This window comes from Sminthopsis crassicaudata, chromosome 6 (genome assembly GCF_048593235.1).
Source record: "Sminthopsis crassicaudata isolate SCR6 chromosome 6, ASM4859323v1, whole genome shotgun sequence".
Taxonomy (NCBI): Eukaryota; Metazoa; Chordata; class Mammalia; order Dasyuromorphia; family Dasyuridae; genus Sminthopsis; species Sminthopsis crassicaudata.
In genome coordinates, this window is record NC_133622.1 from 243,366,260 (window position 1) to 243,372,879 (window position 6,620).

Genomic DNA, 6,620 nt, shown 5'->3' on the forward strand with positions numbered 1-6,620 from the left:
ATTTGGACAGCCTTCAAGAAATAGTTGAGGACATTAACACTTCCTAGCTGTGTGACCCTGGGCAAGTCACTTAACCCCAGCCTCAAAAACAAAAACAAAAACAAAGTCTCATGGATTTATTTCTTAAGACTTCCTAGCTATGTGACCCTGGGAAAATCACTTAACCCCAGCCTCAGGGAAAAAAAAAATAGTTGAGGACAGAAGAACCTGATGTGCTACAGTCCATGGGGTCATGAAGAATTGAGGACGACTGAAAAACTGAACAACATCAAGAGTTCCCTGTACCAATGAAATCATAAGCCCAATTTCTATCCCAATTCATATGTAGGGGGAAAGGAAGGGAATACGCATTTATTAAGGAACTACTAAATTCTCAGGATTGTGCTAAACACAATTATTATCCCTATTTTATAATTAAGGAAACTGAGGCAGACAGAAGTTAAGTGTTTTGCCCTGGGTCACACAGGTGGTAAGGCTCTAAGACAGTATTTGATCTCAGGACTTCTGATCACTTCCTATCACAGTTGTCATAAAAATTCACTATGTGACCAACCATACGCTAAATGCTAAGGAGACAAAAGTAAGAAGTTATCGATAAAATTACATTCTATTGGAGAAAAGGAAGAAGAAAGGGAAAGGAAGAACTGATTTTACAAATCTGTGATTTGAGAATATCAAAGGGAGATCAAGCCAGCCCATAGACATGGAGTAGAGTTCCTGAACCATTTTTGTGTCTTGGACCCTCCTAGAAGTCTAAATAATATAGAGTTGACGAGCATCTCATAAACATTTACTAATGTGCCAGGTGCGGTGCTAAACACTAGAAATTCAAACACAAGCAGAAAGATGGCCCCCACTTCTTAAGAACTTAACACTTTAATGGGGGAAGATGTCACATAAAAGATGATTTTAAAAGGTTCCTTCTAGCTCTAATAATAAGTGAAGAATTGTTTTATTGGAGGCTTTTCATTTTAACCTTTTTTTCTCCAATTACTAGCTTTTTGTCTCCCAACACACACACACACACCCACTCACGTACTTTCACCAAAGGTATTAGAAGGATGGATGGTAGGCAAAAGTCAATGAGTGAAGAGGAATAAAGCCATGTCTAACTTGGAACATGTCTTTAAAACAATGATTTGGGAAGGAACTAGCCAATCAGAGGAAGGGGCTTGGGGGCTGGAGTAGACTTCCAGTATGAGTTTTGTGAGGGTTCTAGTGGATAGAATAATGCATAAAAATATGTAAAATTAGAAAGGAAAATAATAATTTTGAAATACACCCAACAAGTTCATAAAATCCAGATTAAGGATCCCTGATATTCAGGATTCAAGGGGCCTGTGACTCTGCCCATGGCAGTGGGTGGGATACTGGGGAGTGGCAGAGAAGGTAGGGGGAAGAATGATGGTGGTCTTAAGTGCAATTGTGCAAATTTAAGTCTTCTGGACCTTATTATTAGAAAGGGCAATCTGATATTGGTATCATAGTAAAAGATATAGTAGGAGGCAGTTAAGTGGCGCAGTGGATAGAGCACCAGCCCTGAATTCAGGAGGACCCGAGTTCAAATCTGGTCTCAGACATTTAACACTTCCTAGCTGTGTGACCCTGGGCAAGTCACTTAACCCCAGCCTCAGAAAAAAAAATTAATAATAAAATTAATTAATCAATTAATTAAATTTTTTATGATTTTCTTTATGTTTGATTTGTATACCTATATATATGTATATGTATATGTATATGTATATAAATATGTATATATGTATTCTAGGGCTGTTTGCCCACCTTTGAAGAGTTTAACCTGGACATCCTCTAAATCTCTTTCCAATTCTAACAATATCCAAATAAGCAGAGCAAGCCCAGGAGCTTATGTGCCTTATGCTTGGGAAGTTGGGAGAGGGAAAGAGAGTGAAGAAGGGGCCCAAGGTGCCCTCACCCAGAAATGGGCCTGCCCCTGTCTGTTTCTCTCCCTTCACCAGCAGGAAGACCTGGCTCCTTTGTCACGAAGCACAAACAAAAAACATTTGGTGTCTGCAGAAGGAATTAGCAGGCTTTCTTGCTAGTTCTGTGGGCTCTCTCTCCTAATGAAGCTTCCTGTTTTTCTCCTCCAGGTCCAAAAGAGTGAGAAAACAGCCGTGGGGAAAGTTAGAAGCAGGATGCTCTAGAAAGGCTTCCAGCCAAGGCCATCCAAGTCCACAGGGTAGGGAAAAGGGAGGATCAGCTCTGGTCTGGCTCATTCACTAATCCACCAGTTCTAGTCCCCAAGGATGAGGGAGGAAATGTTTTATTTGGGGCTTTTTATCTTAACTTCTATTTCTTTTTTCAATTATAGGCTTTTGTTTTCTCTTCCATCCCTCCCCCAATCCCACTGGAAAAAAAAATATATATATATAAGAAAAGAAAAAGGCTTGTAACAAAGAGGTTGTCTTTTTTTTTTTTTTCATATAAAGTGGGTGTTACCACCAGCCAATAGAGACAAATCTCTCTTTGGGTGGTATACCCCTTGGGGATTCCACTGGGTGAGTTTCTGCTGCCTCCATCCTGTGTCCTGGCCTTGGTACAATCAAATTTCAATTAGAAAGTCCATCTAATTCAGTCCTAGAACATCCATCTTGGAAAAGAACTTAGAAGGAACATTGTGTTAGAACTGGAACGACTTAAGAGTAGAGAATAATAGAATGTCAGAGCTGAAAGGAAACTTGGAATATAGAATAATAGAATATTACAAGTAAAACCAGTGAGATGACATGGTTGGATGGAGCTGTTTTGGAGGCAGGAAGAATCTTACCTCCAATTAATAGTTGTATAACATTGGGCAAGTCATTGATGCTTCCTCATCTAAGTTCTATAAAATAAGGAGAATAATAGCACCTAACTCCGAGGGTTACTGCCAGCATGAAATGAAATAATATTTGCAAAGCACTTTGCAAATTGTAAAATGCTATTATTTTTATTAACATTATTAAGAGGATCAAATGATAATGATAGCTGATATTTATAAATCGTCCTTTCGAGTTTACAACATCATTTATATAGATGATTTCATTTGATCTCAACAACCCTGTGAATTAAGCTTGTCCTAGTTTTACAAATGGGAAAACAGAGACAGAAATAGAGTCACAAAGCTATAAGCGTCTGGGTCGTGATTTGAACTCAGAAGATGGGAGCTAAAAGAGACCCCTATACAATATAGAGTTGTATTTAGAAAAGGCCTTTGAAATTTAGAATAGAGACCCTGAAAAAGGGCACAGCCAGAAAAGACCCTAATGCTCACATAACTTGCTCCTACTTCCATTTTAAAATGAGCTCCTCTGGACTTGTGGAACTCTATGTTATGTGCATGAAGGACCACCCAGGGACAGAAAGGCATTTTTGGAATTCCAGTAAGTGGGAGAAGCATTCCTAGTCCTCTGGAAGGCACCTTGGAGATTATTGAGTCTAATCTTTTCTTTTCACAGATAAACTGTGGCTCCTAAAAATGAAATGTCTTTGCCTTGGTTATATGATTAGTATGGATTGGGGGAGGGTGGTGTGTGGGGTGTGCAAGGATGATCAGCACCTTTGGTTTGAGAGTTACTGAGCCCTTTTCAGGGATGCTCATTCACCTTTGGTGTCCACTTTCCATCCAACTCTCACCTGTGGCTCCAAGAAACAAGAGCATCAGTTCCACCCCAGTAAAATTAGACAGATGTACTAAATCACATTGAGAATAATTGATAGGGGGCAGCTAGGTGGCGCAGTGGGTAGAGCACCAGCCTTGAATTCAGGAGGACCTGAGTTCAAATCTGGTCTCAGACACTTAATACTTCCTAGTTGTGTGACCCTGGGCAAGTCACTTAACAAAAAAAAAAAAAAAAAAAAAAAAAGGAGAAGCAAGAGAATAATTGATAGACCTCAAACCTGTTGATGAGTTTGGGGGATGTCTACCACTGGCGAAATGGGTAAATGAGAAAAGTTTGTTCCAATAACCATGAAGGTAGTGGAAGCAAGCACTGGGGTGCTAAGAGTTTGGTCAGACATCGAAGACATCAAGGTCATCCATTGTATCCTGGGCCACTGCCAGTCATCTTGACTTTTGTCTTGCACCAGATTTTGATGATTCTGGAAGATGGGGCAGCTAGGTGGTGCAGTGGATAGAGCATCAGCCTTGAATTCAGGAGGACCCGAGTTCAAATCTGGTCTCAGACACTTAACACTTTCTAGCTGTGTGACCCTGGGCAAGTCACTTAACCCCAGCCTCAGGGGGAAAAAAATGACTCTGGAAGAGAAAGTAAGGCTGATGACTTTGTGCAACTCTGCCTCACCCCAATCCAAATCACCTGCAAATCACCTGTGATGTCATTGGTCCTCTTCAGAAATGAAAGATGAATAACAACATAAGTATGTGTTGAGTGCAGGATTTGAACCCAAGTCCCCTGACATCATGTCCAGAGCTCTTTCCACTCCATTCCTTTGACTTTCTGTGAATATGTTACACAAAGCGTTTGCCTCCTACTTTGTTACTCCTTATTGATAATTCTCAAAGCTAGCTCCCACCAACCAATGCACAGGAAAGAAACACTCAGTTCATAAACTCACTCCACTGAAAAGATAGTTCCTTACTATTTGATTCAAATACAATCTTAGACATATTTAACCCAAACCATCCATCTATCCATTTCACGGATGAAGCCCTGAAAATCAGCCACATGAAAGCCAGAATCATACAAGTACCATCAGCAAAAGGATTCAAATCTAGGTTCTCCAACCTTGAATTCAGTGTTGTTTCCACTACTCCATTTTTAATCTGAATGGAAAAGGAGACAATTTTCTACCCCTGGTGGCCTTTGGAAGACATCACAATCTAATGTCAAAAATGGATAGCATAGCAGGAGAGCCAGATTCAGGAATCGATAGCCCTGGATTCAGTTCTCATATCTGCCACTTAATAACGATATGAGCTTGAATATATCACTTACCTTTTCTGGATCTCAATTTTCTTATCAGTAAAATGATGGGGACTGGATTAAATGACAACTAAGATGCTTTTCATCTTTAAGTCTATGATCTTATAAAGTTTAATGCAGTTATCCAGTCACTATTTTTCCATGTTGCATAAGTTACTGCTACCATTTCCCAACTCTCAATTAAAAACTTATTTTTCCTTGCTTTTTTTGCTTTATATTTCTATCTACTTACAAGGAAATGAGGTGCCTGTGAAGACATGGTATTCCTTAGAAAATTGTATGCAGAACTTTATCTGTTCTCTTTTCATGTTTTATCAAAGACACTTTCATGAAACGTGGAAAGCGTTCTTAAAAAGATTTTATAGAAATAAAAGAGATATGAGTGCATAGTGACTGGTTTCTTCTCAACTATCTTATTTGGGCAAAAACATCACCTTTGATCTTTCCAATTCTTTTGAATCTTTGCCTCTTTGAAATATCTTGAAAATCAATCCCTGAGATGGTCCACTGTTCAAGGAAGTAAAAAACGGAGGTAGGGGAGAAGAGAGAAAAAAGACAAGGAAACAGAAAGACAGCAAGAGGAGGGAAAAAGAGTCAGAGACTGGAGGAGAGACAAAGAAAACAAGAAAAATATAGAAAGGCTTTCAGAAATAAAGTTCTGTTTTAAAAAACTAATAAAAATATTCTTAAAAGAAAATAAATTCCAAAAAGATGTTAAAGTTATGAATAAAGATTTCCTCTGCAGATATTTCATCAGGTCTAGCCATCCATCCTAGCTTCATATTTCCAAGTGCAACTTCACACTTAGTGTTGTTCCTAAGTGCAAACTTCCTCATATAGCAACAGGTACTGAAGCACAGGCTAAATGTGGTGGTTTCCATGTTGATGGCTAAGTGAATAGCCATCCCTAGAGAATTGGATATTCTATATCCCATATAAATGTAGTTACTAGCTCCCTATAGAAATAATAGAAGAGCTGTTCCAATTCACATGTACTTGTTATTCCTCTTCCAACTTCATTTATAAATGTTCTTGGGGTGATTTTGCTTTGCTGGTCTCACAACAAGCTTTTTTTTTTTTAAATTTTTTATTATATATATATTTTTTATAATATTATCCCTTGTATTCATTTTTCCAAATTATCCCCCCCTCCCTCTATTCCCTCCCCCTGATGACAGGCAATCCCATACATTTTACATGTGTTACAATATAGTCTAGGTACAATACATGTGTGTGAATATCATTTTCTTGTTGCACAATAAACATTAGAATCCGAAGGTACAAGCAACCTGGGCAGACAGATATTAGTGCTAACAATTTACATTCACTTCCCAGTGTTTCTTCTCTGGGTGTAGCTACCTCTGTCCATCATTGATCAACTGGAAGTGATCACAACAAGCTTTTTACACATTCTTTTTCCCATATAATACATTTCATTCTTGTGAGAGAATACTCCTTGTTATCTTCAATCATTTTCTTCCATAAAATTTTACAAATGACCCAATTTTTAAATCAGGAACAAGAGGATAGATAGATAGATAGATAGATAGATAGATAGATAGATAGATAGATAGATAGATGTGTGTATACAAACATTTACAATATATGTATATACATTTAAGAATGTATGTATCCCCATATATTGTATTTAATTTATACTTTAACATATGTAACATG